The sequence below is a fragment of the Serinus canaria genome, chromosome 2 (genome assembly GCF_022539315.1).
Source record: "Serinus canaria isolate serCan28SL12 chromosome 2, serCan2020, whole genome shotgun sequence".
In the NCBI taxonomy this organism is placed as follows: Eukaryota; Metazoa; Chordata; class Aves; order Passeriformes; family Fringillidae; genus Serinus; species Serinus canaria.
Genome location: NC_066315.1, coordinates 147,636,983 through 147,658,371, shown reverse-complemented (window position 1 = coordinate 147,658,371; position 21,389 = coordinate 147,636,983). Strand labels below are relative to the sequence as shown.

Sequence of the window (21,389 nt, the reverse complement as noted above, 5' to 3'; positions counted from 1 at the left end):
TTTTATTAAGATACAGATAAGAGGGTTGGGAAAACAACAACTGTAGGAAGAAAGAGAAAAAATCTGGCTTGTACACTTTGTTTTCAGTGTTCAGCAACTTCAATCTCTTTTCTGAACTTCTCCTAATTGTAACCCCTGGTATCTTCCCATAGGATCACATTATTATGTCAGTTTTATGGACTAGAACCTGAGGCATCAAAACACTGACATTAAAAACTCCATGAAGTTCAGAGCAGATAAAAAGAGCTAACACTGCACTGCTGGTTCTGACTTGTAAACAATGTGACAGTTAAAATCCTGTATATCTGTTATGCTGAGAAGTAATACTCTTACAAAGTTAATATTGTGAAGTGTAAAACACGCATTTCTAAAGCAAGAGGGTAACATTTCAAGAACAAATTCTGATTAAAAGCTGTACTATAGAAGACACACCTGCTATCAATTCACTTTTCTATGCCTAATGGTGACATTGATGCAGGAATGTTAGATTGCCCCAAAGAGCAAAATTTCAGTGTAAACTGAAATGCACCTGGCAGGATGAGATGATCTTTCAGGTCCCTCCCAACCCTAAACATTCCATGAGTCTGTGATTTTCAGTCAAACCACAGGTCTTCCTCTCTCTCACCTTTTTTTGGTGTGCAATATTCTTCCTACAAATTAAATAAACTCAGGTGAGGTGTTGAGGCAGTCAGACACAAAGGCACTTCACAGAACACCTCGGAAAATTGTTGTGCCTGTACTGAGAGACCCAGGGCAGAACTGCATGTAACATGAAAAGAAATGTCTTCTAAACACACCTGATAAGGTTTTTAGCTCCATAGTTTATCTGGTCCAAGTTCAAGAGACTCTCTTGAAAAACTTTGTTTTACTGCAAGAGCAGTATCCTTTTTCTACAGAATCCTAAATGAGAATAAATTATCAATTTTTAATTAGGCAACTAAAGAGTTCAAGAAAATTACAATGCTCTTTTATTCCATTTTTATTCCAGCTGTCAAAGCAGCACAGGATTAACAAATCAGAGGAACAAGAGAAATCTTTCTAGGTCCTGGCTGACTTAAATTTCTGAGGTCACTCTTTCAGTGGCTCCTAAGCAATGATTTCATGTGGACAGCAGGGACTCTGTGCAGCCATTGGGAAATGAACTCACACAGGTCAGCAGCATCTCACCTATAACTTAGGGTAACTCTTTTAACCAAGAGGGAAGTGTAATGCTGGAGGATTTTCTCTTAAACAGGATAGAGGACAAGGATGTGCCTTTAGCACGTCTTTTTCCAAGGGCATGTACTAAGGGGAACAAGGGGGATTGGCTTCAAACTGACAAAGAAATTTTTAGGTAGCACAGATGAACAAAGACTGGAAAATAAAGAAAACATTGTAAGGATCAATTTTCATATACCTTCCAAATCATTCAGTAAGCGTGAGGTTGATCACCAATGACCACTAATTCCCACAGAAAACAGTCTCTCTACTTAATGTACTTGGGTCTGTGTTGAAAACACATTTTCAGAAAATGATTCTCTGGTATCTAAAATGTCATTTGAAGTGTCCAAAAGAATTGCAGAAAGGAGATCTTTCATTATGTTGTTTGCTCAGATGTCAGAAAAAATGTGAGAGGAAAAAAGACAAGTTTTCTCAGATGTGGTCATTGTAACCTTTTAGCTGATGGGCATTCAGAATATTAGCTAAAATTATCATACATAGAGCAAGCTTAACATAGACTTAAAAATAAAGAAGCAGAAGTGTTCTGCACCAGCCATCCCTGCTCTCCTTGCTGGATTGATGTCCTGGGGGCCCAGTGGAGATGGAAGGATTGGATCCACACACTCACATCCAACTGCTGTATGTGTGCTGAAATTTGCATTAAGTACAAGAACTCCTTTGATCAAAACATCGCACACATTTTACACATCAAGGGGCTCTAGGAAAAGCGTAAGCTTCCAGAGCAGCTGGAGGGATTTGGGGAGGGATTTGACAGAGAGCAGAGTATGATGCAACTGTCACAGCTCCTGCAAGGAACTGACTCGATGTTTTAATGACAAAGAACCAGGACTGCATAAGGACAAAATACATTTTAAAAAAGAGATTTTTTGATAGCAGTTTGAATAAGTAAAAATAAAATGATCTGGGGTTGGCTCAGAACTGAACTAGCTGAAAGGCTGTCTTTACTGGGAAAGCCACCAAGTGCAATCCTGGAATGTAAGCCCTGGGGCTCCAATCCTGGCTGTCCCAGGAGTGTGCTCCACTGACTGGGCACAGTCCTGAACACCTTCCTTCCCTCCTGAGCCTTCCTGGGAACAGTGGGCACCACAGCTCAAGGCACCAAAATTATAGAAAAGAGCAGAATATGAGTCAAAGAATTCACATGTTTCTAAATATCCTTAAGACCTCCATTCCTTCATGCTTCTGGGTCTCAAGAGAATGCAGTTTTAAAATACATGGTTTGATTTGGCTCAGCACCAAGTTTGCCTGAGGTTTGGTTGGTAGAGGAAAAAAGCCCCAAGAAGTTGACTTGAGTCTTGGAAGCTGAAAAAAATGCAAAGACAAGACTCTGTGCTGGGAAGTTCAGCCCTCCAGGATATATCATGAATTTTACTTCCCTTGTTATTGCACCAGGGCTTCACCTGAGAGCGTCCTGACTTCATTCCTTCCTTAGAAGCAGTCTCACTAGGCCAATGTGGGACCTCTCCCATCTTTCTAGAAATCAAAGGATTTGATTTTTTTTTTCTCTTACCAGTCAGGAGAGGGATTTTGTTTGATTTTCTAGAAAGATAAATGAACTCCTGTGTCCCAGGACTACAACTGGTCATGCTGCAGGGTCAGGTGAATGTTGTACAGTGCCACTGGGGCAGTGATGCTGCAAACCCACATCAGAAAATGCAGACTCAGTACTGGGAGAGTTCCCTTCATGCCATGTTTGGTTTCAGCCAGTTAAATCCAGAACAGAAATTGTCTTGTTTTTGTTTTGTTTTGTTTCCCACTGGGAAATCTAGGAGGTTATTACCCTGCCTCTAATTAACACATTAACATTTGCTTTGGAGGTCTTAGTTAATAACAGCAACTCATCAAGTGGGTCCCCCAGCTGCTGATTTGTTTTTCTCACACCAGATTTTTTACCTGAAATTTCCTTCCTGATCTTGTGTGGGTTTGCCCGTTTCCCTTGGAGCTTTCCTTAAGAACTTCTTTGTGTTTTGTTTTGTTTAATAAATTAGAAAAAAATCCACTGGTGACTTTCCTTTCAGCTCCCACTCCAGACACTGTCCAGAAATGCTGATATAATGTTTTTGTTCTTTTTTTTTTTAATCCAAAACAAAGCAGAGATGTATAAACATTCACATTTTGGTGCCTTTAATGGTATTTACTATGAACTTTTCTTCATCAATGCTAGAGTACCATATAGACTCCTTACATATGCAGTTGACTTTTTCATCTGAGGTTGATTTAGGTGATTAAAAAAAATCCTCTTACAATAAAGGATGTTACTGTGTATTATATGAAATATTTAGCATCTTGCCAATTTCTCTTTTCATTTTTCCCCAAATCCCTATTTCATCACACAGCTTGAAATACCCTGCAGTTCAGAGCTACCTGCTCTGGCTCCTTTAATGAATATTTACCATCCTGCAGAAAAGGGGAGGATGCCTGGCTGCAGCTGTGCTCCCAAACACCGGAAAGAACTTGCTCTCTTCAGAGCCATTACCCCCAGCTCTGCCACTTAATAGAAGGAAAGACAATACATGCCACACCATAATGAAATTTCCTACCTTTTTGTTTATACCAGGTTTAATAAGCCCTGTAAATTAAATGAGGTAATGGCATGGACTGCTCCAATAATACCAGTAGTATTAAACTAAATGTCTTCCCTCCATATTAATCATTCCTTAATAAACTATAGGGGACAGTTGCCTTTTCCACCTACCAACAACCTCTGTGTAGGCAGAACAGACAAGAAAATCATTTTACATTTCTACACAAGTTCTCAAGAATCAGAAGAAAACAAGAATTTTAGAAGGAGCAAGTCACAACTTATAAAAGTTTAGCTGAGTAGAGATTTGGGCTAATAACCAGGGCTCTCCCTCACTTAACTGAGAAAAATAGGGGCAATCAGACAGTGATGGAAGGAAGGAAGGAAGTGGCGGAAGGAAGGAAGTGGCGGAAGGAAGGAAGTGGCGGAAGGAAGGAAGGAAGGAAGTGGCGGAAGGAAGGAAGGGCGGAAGGAAGGAAGTGGCGGAAGGAAGGAAGTGGCGGAAGGAAGGAAGTGGTGGAAGGAAGGAAGGAAGTGGCGGAAGGAAGGAAGGAAGTGGCGGAAGTGGCGGAAGTGGCGGAAGTGGCGGAAGTGGCGGAAGTGGCGGAAGTGGCGGAAGTGGCGGAAGTGGCGGAAGTGGCGGAAGTGGCGGAAGGAAGGAAGGAAGGAAGGAAGGAAGGAAGGAAGGAAGGAAGGAAGGAAGGAAGGAAGGAAGGAAGGAAGGAAGGAAGGAAGGAAGGAAGGAAGGAAGGAAGGAAGGGATTTGTTTGTGGGTGCCTTGTAGTGCTGACAGAAACCCTGACTATCACCCTGCTCGTGCCTCACGAGTTTCTGCTGAGATTTTCGATTTTCACTGGACATCACCACAGCTCCCCTCTCCCAGCTAAGAGCTCAAATTATCAGCTTTTATGGAGCTTTCTTTATATTTGACTAAAACCTGTATTCTGTAACTCAAGGGAGATTGTCTCACATTTTTATCAAAGTCAGTATATTGCTGAAGGCTTCTGCTTTTACAAGCAATTTTCTGATGAAGAAAAGCAACAAGAAACCAACAAAAACCATGTCACCAGGACCTGAAACAGAATGTTCAGGATTTACTACAAACCATCAATTTGATAGATTATTTTGGGCTTGCCTTCATCCCATTAGAACCAATGGAAAATCTCCCAGGGACTTCAGATAACATTTTTTTTTTTTTTTTCCATATGAAAAAGTGAAACTATTAGAAGATAGAACAGAATGTAAGAATCAGATACACAGCTCTACCACTGCTCTGGATTTATTCTCTTTCCTCAATAAATCACCTAAATAACTCTTTAATAGGTTTTCCACCTGTAAATTGGAGAGAATTGGTACACTGATGTTGTTCAGAGAATCTGCAGAGCACAAAGTTCTAAAAATAGAGGGATAATGACTGTTTATTAAAGCAAGGACATTTGAAAAAATGCCTAAATGAAGAATGTTTATTAAATCTTTATATGAAATCAATTGGACATCCAATGCATGACAGAAAGTAGGTATTGCTGCTGTCCTGAATGCACAGGATACAGCCCTGGAGAGGAGATGTTTGCTTTTAGGCCTGTTCATCCAGCAAATTATTTGTAGTTTTGGCAACTCAAATACTGTTTCAGCTTTCCAATGTGAAAAATGGGGATAACTATCTTCTTCACAAGTTTGCTCAGAGGCTTCAGCACTCTGACATCTTTGGGTGAAAGCAGGGACAGAGGAGATATGACCAGTAATTGGGATCAAATTCTGGGAAGGGTCATTTAGTGCAATTCCCTGCTGTTGGTAATAACTGTATCATAAAAATTTATGAAGCTCCATTTTCCATTTTCTGTTTCCAGTATTTATACCACCCCTTCTCTGTATATTAATCAGAACACATGCTCCTATTTCTCTCAGTCATTTCCTTCCATTTTTACCATTCCAGTCCTCAGGAGCATCTGATTTTTCCTGTGAGTTACCATGAACATCTCTTTATTGATGTTTCCCAACCCTCTGGCATCAGTAATTTCAATTAGTACATTTCTACCCTTTCTGGCAAGAGCACCAATAGTGAACCCAAGACCAATAATTATAAAATAACTGAAATCATTCTTCCCTCCCTTCCTCCCTTGATTACTGCATAGTGATCCAGAGTCAGTAGAAATTGGTTATGGTATCCTGTCTCCAGGATATCCAACAGCCTTATGGTTATGTCCCAGCATTTCTGGAAAAGATGGATGGAAATACTGGACTGTTGTTTAAAAGAGAGTTTCTAAGAATCATTTTTATGGTGCTCAGTGCATTTGTATCATGCTCAGAGCTTACCTAATGGATAGGCTCCTGGAGGAGCTTGGGGCTTTTCAGGTGAGATTCACCTGAAAAACTGCATTTACAATCTAGATCTTTACTTGTTCCACATCCCCCTTGAGTTTCCTTATGGTGCATGGTAAACTAATAAATGTAGATAAGTTTGAGAGTGGGACTTAGCCTGAAGAAAACTGCCCAGATTTTACCAGTGAAGTTCACATTCCAAATACCATTGATTATATTGAGTAATTCTCTATCAGCCCTTGTTAGCTGCAGTCCATGAGCTGGATTTCATGGTCCTTGTGAGTCCCATCCAACTCAGGATATTCTATGATTCTGTGGCCCTGTCTCCAGTTTCCAGTTTCCAGACACACGGTAACTTCCAGAGGTGGAAATCTGGGATCTGCTCAAGATCCAGCTGCCTGGGGCAGGCAGGAGAGCAAAAACTGAGTTCAGCTGACACAAGAGATAAGGGAAAGATTAACAGAGACATTTAAAATGGCTCTTTCCCAGAATCACAGAATCATTAGGGTTGGAAGAGACCTCCAAAATCATCGAGCCCAACCTTTGAGCAAACACAACTACATCAACTAAACCACAGCAAAGAGCGCCATGTTGTCATTTCTTGATCATCTCCAAGGATTTTGACTCCACAGGTTGCCCCTGGGCAACCTGTTCCAATGTTTGACAGCCCTTCCCATGAAAAAATTCTTCCTGGTGTCCATCATGAACCTCTCTTGGTGCAGCTTGAGGCCATTTCCTCTTGTCCTGTCATTGTTTGCCTGGGAGAAGAGGCCAACTCCCACCTTTCGTCCGGAACGTCGAGCTCTGGCCTCCTCAGAACAAGACACGGAGCTCCTGGAGTGGGTTCAGCAGAGATGATGGATTGGAATATCTCTCTTTTATTGAGGAAAAGCTGAGGGAGCTGGGGCTGTTCAGCCTCAAGAAGGTATGAGTGAAAACAGATCTCATCCCTGTCTGTCAGTGTCTGCAGGGAGGGGTCAGAGCATGGACCAGGCTCTGCTCGGTGTGCCCAGCAATTGGACAAGAGGAACGGGCAGGAACTGATCCCAGGAAGCTCTAACATTGCTCAGAGAGGCTGTGGAGTCTCTTTCACTGGAGGTATTTCAGAACTCTCTGGACACAATCCTGTGCCTGTGCTCTGGGATGACCCTGCTTGAGCAGGGAGGTTGGACCAGATGACCCCACTTTGATGCCTTCCAACCTTTCCCATGCCATGATCCTGCGATTTAAGACTTACATTTAATTAAATATACACAAAGACTAATGGGCATTAAAGCACTGTGGCCATTTAAAAATTTCTTTCAATTATTTCCTTGAAAGAGATTATCACAGACTCACATAACCACACACTTGGGAAGGTTGGAAGGGACCACAGTGGGTCGCAGAACACAGAATATTCTGAGCTGGAAGAGACTCACCCAACTTCTGATGGCCCCCACGGGGACCGAACCCACAACCTTGTCGTTGGCAGCCAAGGCTCTGCTTAGAGCTTGGTGCTCAAGCAGGGTCATCCCAGAGCACAGGCACAGGGACAACTCCAGGGACGGAGGCTCCACAACCGGAATATCGCAGTGTTAGAATAGAAGAACAACTGTGCCAGCCGCTGCCAGGACAAGGGGTTAAACTTCGCCTCTTCCCGAGCAAATTCGCCAGATCCCGTCAGGATCTGCGCTGCCTCGGGGAACAAGAGACGCAGGGAAAGAGGGAGGGAGGGGAAAGCCCCTGAGGCGGGCGCGGGGACGGGACGCGCCTTCCCCACCTCCCCCGCCTCGCTCCCTGAGGGGCGGCACCGTGACCCCCCCACTGCCATGTTGGGGGGGGCAGCGCCGCATCCCATGGTGCAGCGCGCCGGGAGGGCGGGGAGAGAGGGACGGAGGGAGGGAGGGGAGGAGGAGGGAGGCGGCACTGCCCGCGCAGACCCTCCGGAGCCTTCTCCTCCTCTTCGTCCTCCTCCTCCTCCACCGCGGCTTCTCTTCGCCGCGGCGCCGGAGGCGGCCGTGCCCGCAGCGCGGTGAGTGCCGGCGGCGAGCGCTGCCCGGGGAGGGGCGGGCGAAGCGGCCCCGATTTACATCACGGGGAGGGGGTGTAGAGGGGCAGTGGCGTCTCCTTCCGTGTCCCCCGCCCCAGCCCCCGGCTCGGAGAGCGGCGGCGGCTCCGCAGGGAAGGGAAGATTGTCCCTAGTGCCGCCCGTTCTTGTGTCGCCGGGGAGGGGCTGCCGCGGACACCGGGGCGCAGGAGGCACCGCGCGGTGGGCTGGGGGTCTCTCCGGGCAGAGCCGCTTCCCTCCGCTGGAAAGCAGGATGGGAAGGGGATGGCAGAGGAGGAGGCTGCGGGGAGAGGTCATCTGGTGCCCCGCCTGCCCCGTTCTCCACCCTGGGGGATCCGGCCGCCCCCTGCGCCCTGCCCGCCCCGCAGCCCCGGCCGGTCCCACCGGATGTGTCGGGAGGCGGCGAGGTGGAGCGGGACGGTCCGTAAAGTAAACAAAGGGAAAGGGAAGGGAGGAGAAGGAGGTGTCCCCTCGCCGCCGGAGCCGGGCCGCCTGGCTTTGCCCCTTCCCCTCCTCAGGCGAGCGCGTAAAGCCGTGGCTGCCTCTTGGAGCCGGAGCGGTAGCGCAGGGGAAGTGTTTGAGGTTTCCTCTCTTTAGGGTTTGGGGTTTTTTTTAGGTGTGTGGGCTTTGGGGGTTTATTTTTGGTTTGTTCTGGTGCTGCCCTCGCTGGTACCGTGTGATCCAAAGAGAACCGGGGCAGCACTCCGGTCCCTTGACCCGGGGACAGCCCCCGGCGGGGAAGGGAGCGGCGTCCCCTCAGAGCGGCTCTAGTCGGCCCGGGGGTGCCACAGAAGTTGGATCACGCGGAGCAGCCTTTGCACTTCTTGGAGAAATGTGATATTTTTTCTTTTTTTCCGGTTGTAAACATGATTTTTCAGTACAGTGAGAATTGCAGCTGTAACAGAGAATCGTTCTCCTCAAATCCCCGCGACTAATTGTGAAGCATATGCTGTACGTGTCCAGTTCTCACATCTATTCTCTTCCCAGACCTCCTGTGCTCTGAGGATGCTTTTTTGGGACAGGGGTTAGACTTTACTCTTTGCTTTCCCGTCCTTTTTTTTTTTTTTTTTTTTTTTTTTTGTCGTTTTCTGGCTGAAACAGTGTTGGCTGTGTTGTTTCTGTGTTAGTCCTATTCCAGTGCTCTGGGAGCAGCGTATCCTGCAGGCCCTGGCACTGGAGCAGCATCAGCCTGGAGCCCAGTTTTTGGCAGTTTCACTGGGATAAGACCAGTCCTTTAGTAAAAGCATTAAACAAAAGGCTCACTTGTAAAGAGAAACATTTGGGAATTCATATTGAAATATTTAATGCAAATGTTAGTGTAAGAGTGAAGTGGTATTGCAGTGTCCCTTTAAAATTCACACTCCTTTGGCATTAGGTTGTTTGATATATTTCTTCCCTGTCCTGGATTAATTGGAAAAGTCCTACATTCCTCAAAGCTAATCTGCCTTTATCGGCTGTGGTTCTGTTAAACCTGGGTAAGGTCAGGAGGGCAACTGGATTTGGGCCAGAAAATATTAAATGTTACACAGTTATTTGTAACAGTTTGTTGTCTCACTGATGTTGTCCACGTCCAAAATGCCACCACCTCCTTTCTCCACCTGTCCTTTTTTTGTTACCCCTGAAATCAGGCTGTTACCCTGCCCCCTTTGTGGGAACACCTTTGCCTGTGTGGTGTGATTTATGGATGGGGAACACAGCCCTTAGATTTCTTTAGGCAGGGTTTGTGGCTGAAATTCTGTACAGAATGTGTGTGTGCATCTTTGAGATCAATCCATGCAGGAAATTTAATGGACCTAAAATCTGAGATCCTGTTAACAGAGCAAAAAGGGAAGAGACGCTGGTTGCTGGACATATTGTCTCTCTCAGGACTGTAAAACTCTGCAGTCAACTCAACAAGAGAAAAACAGTTCTGAAATTAATTTGTCTTTTGTGCTATTATGTCTATTATGTCTTAAATGCAGTTTTTGTGGAACGTGGCTGGGATTGATGTTTGTGTTGGTTGACCTTTTGTTTTGCAGGAAGGTTAAAATGCATACATGAGAGGAAAATGACATAGTGCTTATTTGTCAAAAACTCTGTGCTGTTCTTGGCCTCAGCCTTGGGTTTTAAAGGTGCTAAGCACGTGCAGGGACACAGCAATCAACTAGTAGCCGATTGGAATACTTCATCCAGAAAGGAATATTCTTAGGACAGCACTCATGTCTTGAATGTGTAATTTGCTGGAATAGATTTAAAAATTTTTTCAAGATACCTAGTGATGTGACTTTGCTTCAGAGTGTGTTACCTGTTGTGGAAAGGGCTTTTTTTTTTTTTTTTTTTTTTAGTATAATGGTTTGCCATATGAGTTATAATCGAATGGGAACGCTCAGTATTGTCAACTCCACCAAGCTAATAGATATTTTGGGGAGGATGATAGCAGTAGAGAAAAGTCAGGAATGCTTTCTAGAGATTAAGTAGTACAAGAGGTGGCTTTGATGGTTTAGGAGATTGTGTTCTGTTTTTTTAATGCATCTATGAATGTGGTGGGTTGGTTTTTTTCTCCATTAGGAGATAACTAAAGAATTAATAATTTATTTCTTGCCATTTGGATAACAAAATGATTTTTTCAACCTGCTAGGCACTGCTGTGAGTAGTAGTATGGTCTTTATTTTGGTATAATAATAATAATAACAATGCAGGCTTTTCTTGTCCATTTTACATCTTTTAGGATTTATGTAAAAATGCTTTTTCCTATAAAAAGTAACTTTCTGTCTTCTCAAAGTGTAGTTTTGAAGAATATTGGTAACTATAAATAGGTTGTAATTTTGCTGTTAAATCTCTATTAAAACATACAAAATTTGAATAGTCTCATGTGTTTTTATTTGTCTTTGGATCTTTATATCTTTACATTTTATGTAGATTACTGCCTAAAGTGTATTTTCACATTCTGGATAAATGTCAGTAACTGGGCAGAAGGTACTTAAAAAGGAATTCATACTGGAATTCATATTCCAGATCTATTTCCTGGTGTGACTGATATTTAGCTCCATCAGATGTGGTTTCCAGACTAAATGTGTGTTTCCTCTCATCTCATGTTAGTGTAATTCTAAAGTTTCAGGTACCACAGACAATGTGGACATATTGACTTAATTTCTTCAAAAGGTTTTAGTTACAGGTCAGGATTTTAAAAACTGCAACAAAGAAATCCTTACTGCATCACTTTGAGTTCTTGTGTAGAGTAAGAGCAGAAATGATGGGAAAACACTCTAAAAGTCAATTCAGAATGCATTTATTTAGTACCTGAACTACAGTGATCCTTGTCTCCCTGAATGGTAACTTCTGCAGGATACATATGTGCTAAAAGCTGTCTAAGTGTTTGGGGGAAAAAAGCAAACAAACCTAGAACCTTGATGCAGATTAATGCAAGAGCAGAGTTTATAAATTGTTAGCAATTTCAAGTGAGTCTATTGGTGTGTATATAATGCCACTTAGAAGCCCTGAAAGTTGTGTGTTCTACCAGTGTTCAATGAATGTGGTTTATTGTGTCTGTCACAAAGACAGGAAGCTGCAAGAATGGGAAATGAAGTTGAAAACGTGGTATCCAGAGAGATACCTGGTTTTCAATAGGGGATTTTTGGGTGTAGGAGAGCAATGACTTCTATGGAGATGATTGAGTAGATCTCTCTGAAAGCTTTCATTCCTCATGTCTTGCTCTCCATGTTCAGGCAGTGGTTGATGGTTAATAAGAAAAACTATTAAAAAAAAGTGGTGATTTAGGGGCTGAACAGTTTAAAAACCTATGTGTTTGGGGTTGTAGGCTTAAATTTTCATGTTCCCTACCCCATTCCTGTATTTTTTTTCTCTTCATATAGGAGTTTATTGCTTGTCCAGCATTGTGCTCCTGATGCTGGGATAAAAATCTTGTATTTGGGCAGACCTCTGAATGTTAGGGCTTTTATTAAAAAAAAAAAAACCACAAAAATTTAATCAAACAACCAAAACCACAAAAACTTTGTGTGGCTTGATCTGGTTTTCTGGATTTGTATTAAAGCAGACAGAAGAGAGACAGCTGTGATTGCCCAGGTGTGTGGTAGCTTTCCAAGCATCTCCATGCAAATTTCAGCAGTTCAAACACCTTTCAGCACATCAGAGGGATGTATTGTGGAGAGAATTGACTCAGGGAGTTGTGTGTGGAAGAAAAAGTTTCTGAGGTGGCAGGACAATCACAGAAACTGATTTTTCTCTGGCTCTGACAGTGCTTGAAACATGGAGCTCACTGGTGGTGTCTGTGGTTTATGGATTAGGAAGAAAATGGAAGATAGATAGTTTCTGAAATCTGGTCTACAGGGTTTGAATGCAACTTCTGTCAAGTAAAAGTCCGAATGGAAGAGGCATTAACAAGTGCTGAAGGCAGCAGGCTTTGTTAGAGGACCTCTGATTCACTTGCATTATTCTGAATTCTGGGTGTATTTAAATGTTCTTCAGCTCTGCAGCAATCCTTGGCTGAACTGGCAAAACTCTCCTGGGTTGGATTTCCTTTTTTGCTTATGACTTCAGGACTTTTCTTCTGCCCTCTGTTTTTCTGCATTACTCCTCTGCTCCTTTTTGTCACGTTCAGTGCAGAAGCGGCATATGAAAGGAGCTGTAAGTAGTTTTTGGTAGCTTCCTGTTGCATGGAAGCATTGCTTTTTGTTTTTCTTCTGGGAAGGCAACCTGACAAGCACTCAGCTCTGTTTCATTTTGCTGCAGAGTTCCCACTTGGTAACAGTGTAGTATAGGTCAGTTTAGAGTTAGTCCCTCTAATGTTGGCCCTTTGCCTGCTCATGGAACTGTAATTTAACTCGAGACCCCAGAATAATTTCCTTCCTTTTGCCCAGAAGTGTATAAGCAAACCCTCTGCATCAGTGTCCTGCAGCCACTGCTGTCGATCCAGCTATGTTGTACAATAAATGTGGAATATTTAGCCTGTGTATGTGTCAAGAGTCCTTTAATGAGGCACTCGTGGCCTTTGCAGAGATAGAAGTGAGCTGAAGCTGTTCCAGTGCTTGGGACAGTGAGAAAGGGGTCAGAGGGCTCTGCTGACTCTGAACTGCTCCTGCTTCCTGCTGCCATGCTTGGATCCTGCATTGTTTACCCACACATAGAAATTCACAATTCCTGCTTTTGTTTTATATTGGTTTGGAGGAGGAGAGAGGGAGCAGACTATCTGAGCCTCTAAAGTGTCTTTGGAAGGCAGAGATAATTTTTCCTGTAGTCCCATTAAAGTTTGGAGGAAGGATTTGAAACAGCAGAGGATTTCTTTTCTTTCTTTCTTTTTTTTTTTTTTTAATCTTGTTTCCTGTTTTCTTGCTGCAAATAATTAGGTTTTGGGGCAAAACCAGAAGTTTGGTTTAGCTGAGGCTCAGAATGAGTTAAATAATGTGTTTTGCAGCTGTGAATGCACCTTTTTAACCAGGTACCCACTTCTTTGCCCAGGCCTTAAGCACTGCCTGGAATCTTCAGTGATATAATCCATGAGATGTACAGCAGCCAGTAAGGTCTCTGCTCCATCAGCATTTAATAGGTAATTTCCTAGCAGTGCATCCAAGATTACTCTATTGAAGGTACTAGTGAGAGACTTAGAAATCCCAATGTCTGAGTTACACCCAGTGGTGGAGATTTACATCAATCAATACCTGTTTCATGCTGTGTGTTGTAGGTTTTATGTTCAGCATGAATGCTGAGGCAAGTTTGTTCTCAGTAATACTTTGCAGCTTTGAGATTCAGAAATTCTGTGATCTTCAAAAGAGAATTTCCTCTTACTGATTTCAGGCAATCTCTTAAATTCTTTTTCTATGAAGGTAGTAGGAAAGCATAAAATCTGCCACCATTTTCTTACTTGCACATAGGTATTTGCTCTTGATTTCTTTTTTAACTGGGCAGTTCCAGACTTTCTGTCTTCACAGGGGCAAATAGTGTATGTTCTGGGTTAGTATGCTGGCATTTTTATTGCCTCCTTTTTTCAAGTAAAGGTTAATACAGAAAGAAGAAAAAAAAAGTTAGTGTTTAAAAGAGTACAGTTTCTTTTTATTTTTGGTTAACCAACCAAGTTGTTTACCAGTTTTTCCCCCTGCTGTTTCTAATACACTTTTCAAGCAGAAATTCCTTTTGCTGGTGGTTGAATGCTCTTGTGGTTCTTTTATGACTTGGTGTAGCTCAGGTTTTAGCAGTCTGCTCCTCCATCCCCACTGCTGCTTTACTGATGCTCTTGTAGGGGAAGCTCTTTACAGACAGAGTTGATTCGTAATGGATTTCCCAGTGTTGGCACAAAAGCGATGTATAACAGGTACCTTTGTCATTTAGTTGTTGGAACTAACTTTTTGTAAAAAGGTGAATTTCATACTTTAGTTTGGTACAAGTCCTTACCCCTGTTTCTTCACACTTTCCCCTCCCAAGTTCCAGAACTTGGAGGTGGTGTTGTATTTTTGCCACTGTCTAGGACCCTTCGTGCCTGATGATGTTGGTGTTGTCAACCAGGTGAGGTGCAAGCAACTGGGAACCACCAACACAGTCACAGTATCCCAAGTTTGGACTCATTTTATTTCTCCTCTTGTGGCTTCTTTACCTTTCAATGGCAGATTATTCAGCTGCTGTGTTTGTTATTTCCCTTTAATATAAGGACAGTGAGCCCTGGCACAAAACCACCTCAGTTCTGGGGTGCTTTCTGTGGAGGCTTTGAATTGCCCATCACCCGGAGAAGCACAAACGGTGATGTTGGATCCAAGCTGTAAATTTAAGGTGCCATCTTACAGTTTGGGATGAACCTTGGCATGGCCACAGCAGTTAATCCATGTTTGTCAGTGTGCTCCTTACCCCTCATCATGCCCTAACTCAGAACTGTTTGCTAAATAAAATACATTTCATTTTATAAGTATGGCAGAAAAAGGGCTGATAGATAATATGTACACAGACTTGTACCTCCCAATTAATGAGCCACAAGTTGGGAAGTTTTAAAATCACTTCAGTTCCATTTTTAATTGTGTCAAAAACTATTTAATATTGTTTAATTTTTAACTTGTTTTCCATTGCCAGCTTTCACCCAGGAAACCTTCACAGACTGCTGACATGTGTTGGTCTCTCGCTCTCAGTGAAGCTCTTTGCAAATGTTACAAATTACAGTTTCAGTTCTTACTCTGGTGTTAACAGCTCCATTATGGGAACACTGTTAATTAATGGCTAAAGAAGTAATTCTGAATTTTTATCAGCTCTCATTTTCTATTTCAGGCTTAAGCACTATATCCTAGAGGCTTCTAGATTTCAGTTAGTTTATTAATTATCTTGTCATTTCCACTTCAGTTTGTATAAATCACAAAGCCGGCTGTTTTCTGCACTTGTTCAGCTCTACAGCCTCTGTTACTACTCCATGTTTAGTGCATTTTGAATTGTGTTGTTCAAATGTTCTGCCCAAAATATGCTTTTAAAATCCTGCAAGAGCTGAGTGAACTGGGGTGTGCAGGTTATTGATTGATGGGTGCTCAGTTTGTGATTAACCTCTGCTGTGCACGTAAAGACATGTTCTGCTGTGGTGTAGCAAGGGGGTAAATAATAATTTTTCTGCTGGATTCAGCACTGGTAGGATTTAATTAGAATTCTGTTCAGTTTTGGGCACTGGACTTCAAGAAGAGGTTTTCTTTTTTTGGATGCTTTTAGTAGCAGATGCCTGAGAATATGACATCCAAGAACTGAACAAATTAAGATGCTAAGACTTAACAAGAGATAAGAAGTTATTCCCATGCATTATGCTACTACAAGGATAAAGATGATAACGGATTACAAGGACTAAAGTGAGAATTAGTTGATTGAAATAATTGGACCAAAGACTTGGTTTGCTGCTTGGGGAGGAAGACTTGTAATTCCAAGAATAACAAACCAATTGAATAGATTAGAGAAGAGATTCATCCCTGACAATCTTCAAGAACAAATTAAGCATCTGTCAGAAAGGAGATGATGTTCATTCCTACCTGAGGAGTGAGCCTGACAAGGTGACCTCTTGAATCCTGTCCAGGACTGATTTTAGTGATGAGAGCAGGTAAAGAATGTGGGGTTGTTATTTGCAGAATTATGGTGATAATCAAAAGGTAACTGACAGTAAGCCCAGCTGCTGAGAATTCTCTCTGAGCTCCTGTGCTCTCTGTTATCTCTGCAGTTTCTGAGACCATGCAGCTCTCATATGAATCTGTCCCAGGCAAAGCAGGTTGTGTTTCCTTTGTGGAAGGATGGAAAGGTCATGGGGAGAAAAACTTTTCTGCAAATGAAACTTTCATGTTCTTCTGCAGATATTACCTACACAGGACTTGGAAAACAGCACTATAAACTGGTTACTGATATTACAGCTATTAGTTTAGCTGCTGTTTTATCTAATTTCAAGGAGGAAAGCATGCAAGACTTTTAACTCTACAAACAAGTTGATAAAGTGGTCTTAGGATGACTTTTCTTATTTCTTTTACTATTGCCCTTTAATTAGTTACAATATTTTATTATATACTAACAAGATGAGCTTTATTTTCAGAATAATAGAAACGTCTCTTGACTCTTTGTTTTTCTGTCAGTCTTTCACTCTTCACCATGATAGTTTGGATTTGATGTTTTACCACTAGGCTTTGTCTTAATCATAACTCAAATTAATCTGTTTTAAAGCAAATCAGAATGTTTGTCTGCATTTTGCCATGGAAGGAACAAGTTGCCATTGAGATTGGGAAGCAAAATTAAGTGATCTTTAGTGGAAATATGTGTGAAGGCAAAATGTAATCCAGGCTGGCTGTACCTGGTACAGCTGCTGCTGAAAGTTGGGATTCACAGAGCAGCCTGCATTTGAGATGATCCTTAGGATAGAGTAAATGCATGGGTCTGGTAGCTTTTTAGTCTCTAGGTTAAAAATTCGAGGCAGAAGCTGTTGAAATTAACACTTCAGTGCTGCATCTGAGTTTCCATGGTGCCTTTAGGCTAAAAGGTGAAGCTAAGAGTGTGGATCTGTGCAGTGTGTGGGAATTAGTGTAAACTGCTGTGGTTTGGGGAAGTAAATGTCATTTAAGAACACCTCAATTTGTGTGGAAGTAAAGGGAAGCCTTTTTTCTTGTCATCTGCATTAAAACCTGTTTAATCTGTTTGAAAAACTGGTTTTCTTGTTAAGGATCATCTTTGTAAATTGTAGGATTTCAGCTGGTGGCTGAGGGGAATCTCCACCAAGGAGGAGAATTGCAGTTACTGTACTCCCTAGTGAATATGTACAGACATTGTTTTATACATATTTACCAATGGTTATCAGGAAAAATCAATCCGTTTCCATAGGTGAAAAATACTGTTTTTATTTTGCCCATGTATTTTGATGGTACAATTTGAGGATTGAAATTTATAAGAGAAATAGTCAAAAAAAGTAAATGGGATAAGTTTTTTGGGAAGAATAGTCTGACTTGGTCTCTTCTCAAATGCTTTGTGAATATCAGATTCAGTTTAGTCCCTCTATTTCTTGGGTTGTGGATAGGAAAAAAATTTCAGTCAGAACCTCTGTAAAACTTAGTCAAAGAGTGGAGTCAAAAGGAGGAGTGGGATGTACCACTGAATTCACTTCTGTTCCATTTCCTGCCTGGAGTTCCTGACAGTATTTCATTTGGATAGGAAATTGAGCTTTGGTACTCTGGGAATTTGCTACCTACATGAATTTATTAAATAACCAAGTGATTTTTTTTGGAAGATTAGGCCCCTTTAGAGGAAGCTGGTGTGCAGCACACGATTAATCCTCAGATGGGGATTTGAATGAAGCCAGAGTTGAGTTGTGTCACAGGCTCCCAGCCCCTGCTGATTCAGCTCAGTGGAGGGGGTGGGGGGGGGTTTCTTTGTGCTCCTCTCACGCTGTTCCAGTGCTGCCAGCAGCCAGCATTGGGCCTTGCTCTCCTTTCATCAGAAGAGGAGAGGGAATTCTTGAAGACAGGAGTGTGTAACATTGGCTTCATTTTCCAACTGAATCAGCTTTTTCTTCTCTTAAAGGCAAACAAAACCTTTAAACTGTTTTTACAGTCTGAAGAGAGTATTGAACAGCGCTTCCCTTCCTCGGAAACAGATTTTGGAGTTCTGTAATTTATTTATCTGTGTGGCTTTTTGGTATTAAATGGGGATTGCACTGAAGTTCCCTCTTTCAAAAGCCATTGGTACCTCTGTGGAAATAGATACTGAGCACCAGTATTCTCAAGTGGCAGTAGGAACATTGGTCAAATTATACCGAGGAAGAGATCATAGAGTGAAAGTATAAAAAGGGTGAGGACTGTACAAGTTGTGAAAATAAATGTACATAAAACACATTTCTGTGAATACCTTACTCTTGAATTTGATGGAAGTAGACAAACAAGGCAAGACCTTGTGGGTAGCTAGGTTGAGATTAGTTTTGGAAAGGCAAGATGAAAGTGGTGAGTTTGAGAAAGGATTTGGAGCACAGTCAAAATGAAGTGGGGAGGGGGAGAGTGGTGCCCATGTGCATAGAATGTGAGTACTTAATGCACAGCTGTTGCTTGAAATATGATAGTTTTTTGAACTGAGTCTGTGTTACAGCAGTTTGAAGAGTTATGTTAAACTTGTGTTCTGTGTTGTTAAAGCTGTGTCTTTTTAGCCGATTTTATCTGATGGCTCATGTGAATAGGAGGTGATAGTAAGTATGGCCTCTTTCTTTGTGTGTGTGTTTTTAGTATGATATGGAATTGAGTTCTTACTGATGTTTGTACTTCTTTCTCCAATTAAGTTATAACAACCTGGTTAAAATTTTCTGCAGAAGTACTGGTGGTGCAGCTGACAGTGCCATAGGAGGGTGTGTTTTGGGGTGATGTTTTTAGGCTCTATGTTTGGGTTCTATGTGAGGTGTCCAGATTCTGCTTTATGGACTAGATTCTTCATGTGGCCAAACCAGTATGCAATGGTCAGATGAATTTAGTGCTTGTATGCTAATTATTCTGAAGCAAGACTAATAAATCCTCACAGCATTGTCTGTGCAAATGGTGCTTTTGAGTCAGTCTGGGATTCAGTAGCTGCCCTGACTGTTCTGGGGCTTCTCCTGAGGTCATTTGTTAATAGGTTATACTCAGGGCTGTGTTGTAATTATTCTTTTGCATGGGTGTGGTTTGGTGCTGCTGCTGAAAGTGCTCCAGACAGGTCTGTTGCCCAGTTCACTGCTTGAGGTGTTGGGCAGTGGTGAGATAATCTAGGGTTGCATGGATGTACAGGTTGGAAGGGAGGAAAGGGACCACTGAGTCCAACTAAGGCTTAGTGCCATGACTGCTTCCTTGGGGAGCCTGTTCCAGTGACTGACCCCCTTTCCTGTGAAGAACCTTTCCTCATGTCCAATCTGAATTTCCACTGATGCAGCTTCATCCCCCTTTTTTTGTGTCCTAAATATATATGTTCATAGACTACGTTTTTTCAAAAGACCTATGGAATGCTTCACTTCCCATCTTGTTAAAACATTAAATCTTAGGTCCTTTCTGCCTCCTTAAAACAAGTGGCTGGAGAATAATTCCCTATGAACAGTGTACAGTTCACTGATGGAAATTTGTTTGTGGTTGCTCAGTGATTGCCAAAATTCACTTGATTCAGTTGTTTGTGGAAGATAGAGGAGAGTACAGCTACAGGAGGAATAACATTGCAGATAGCTTGGCTATAATTGTCTCATCTCTGCTACAGAAGATATTACTTGTGCCCAGCAGTTGCTGTTCTTGTTCCTTCCCTGCACTGACACAGCTCCTCAAGCCTTTCCTGTCTGCTGTGATCTTTGTGGAGTTTTCCTTTGACTCACTCTAGAGCCAAAGGGGCATCAGCAGAGACCAGATTAAGTGTTCTGCAAGGATATAATGCTGCAGTGCATAAAATTGTTTATTTGCTTTGTTGCTGTGAATCAGTTTGTGGAACCACTACACAGGGTTAGGAGAGGGAAGTGAAACAAATAATGTTGGCCTTTAGTGGTCCATCTTTGGCTTTGTGGAGATTGAAGTCATTGAGGTCACTGCAGTGTTGAAATGGAGTGGGGAATCTGGGAAGGGGTTGGAAGGGGAGGTATTTGTTTGTGAAAAGAGTGAAGAGGACAAATTTTCTTGAAGAGAACAATCAAAGAACTTAAAGGTAGCTGAAAACATAAGGAAGCTGAGAAAGGAGCTCCATGCCTGGAAGATAAATTAAGATTTTTACTCCTGGATACTGGTAGTTGTCTATTGGTTCAATGATGTCCTTGGGGAAGGAGTCAAATTAGAGAGGGAATAGAATGATCCTGGAGGACAAAACTTAAACTTTCGGGTGTTGTATGTGGACATTTAGATCTACAAATAAGTTATCTTTTAATTACAAACAGGTAGAATTCTGTGTTGATTTTAGGAGGAGAGTAAGGGATTACGGGGTAGGTAAAACAGAATATGGAAAAATAAGGAAGCAAAACTGGACCAAGTGGGTGACTTGCAGCTGGTTGGGAAAAGTCTGAAATGGAATAGTTTTCCACCACAAAAAGTGTTAAATTTAATGTTTAAACACCACTTTACTGAAAACCTTTCTCATGTGGAAAAAGGTTTTGAAATTTCAAAAGCTATGAAAAATCCCCCTCCCTCCTAAATTTTTTCCCATGAGCAGATGTACCTGTTTGGGTTTATTTTATTTAAAGAAACCGTTTTGTAAGATCCATAGATCTTCAAGCCAAACAATTTTTTTTTAATGTTTAATGTCCTTTTGGCCACTTTAGAAGCTTTCAGCATTTTATCCCTATTAGAAGGAGACTAATTGGTCTTTTAAGAAGTGTTACAACTGCTTGGACTTGAGTTTAGCATAGGAGAGTTCTTGTTACCACTTGCTTCCAAAGTAATTGTTGAGTGAAGTAAATCAGTAAGTAACCTGTGAAAACAAATATTGGGAAGGTGTGCCTGGCAAAGGCTTTTGGTGTGAGGGAGAAGAAATGATCCCATGTTTGGATTGTCCTGACTGCATTACTTGAAGCAGCTAATGAGCAAATGAGAGGCCCTTTATCTGTCCTCTGGGATTGCCTTCCAACATCAAATGCAGTCACAGGGCCATGCATTTGTACACTGAATTTTACACACGTGGGTGCTTCCATTGAAAATCAGTGAGAGAACTTGTGTGGAAAATTTAACATGTCTGCAAGTGTTTGCATTATTGATGCCTCAGCAATTAAAATAATATTTTTCTAGCATTTGGTGCTTTTTTTTGATGCTGTATGTAAGTCCTGTGGTATTACATACACAATTATTTTAACAAGCACTTCAAGGGTGTTTCTGATATAAC

The 21,389-nt window shown here is 42.0% G+C and overlaps 1 protein-coding gene across 1 annotated transcript in view; it reads left to right on the top strand.

Moving 5' to 3' along the window:
- The first annotated feature begins 7,907 nt into the window (after positions 1 to 7,907).
- PTK2 (protein tyrosine kinase 2) overlaps positions 7,908 to 21,389 on the top strand; it is a 189,932-nt gene continuing 176,450 nt past the window's right edge. Inside the window, exon 1 of the mRNA XM_050971676.1 lies at positions 7,908 to 8,072. The gene's annotated coding sequence lies outside the window, so the exon portion shown is untranslated. The remainder of the gene's footprint in view (positions 8,073 to 21,389) is intronic.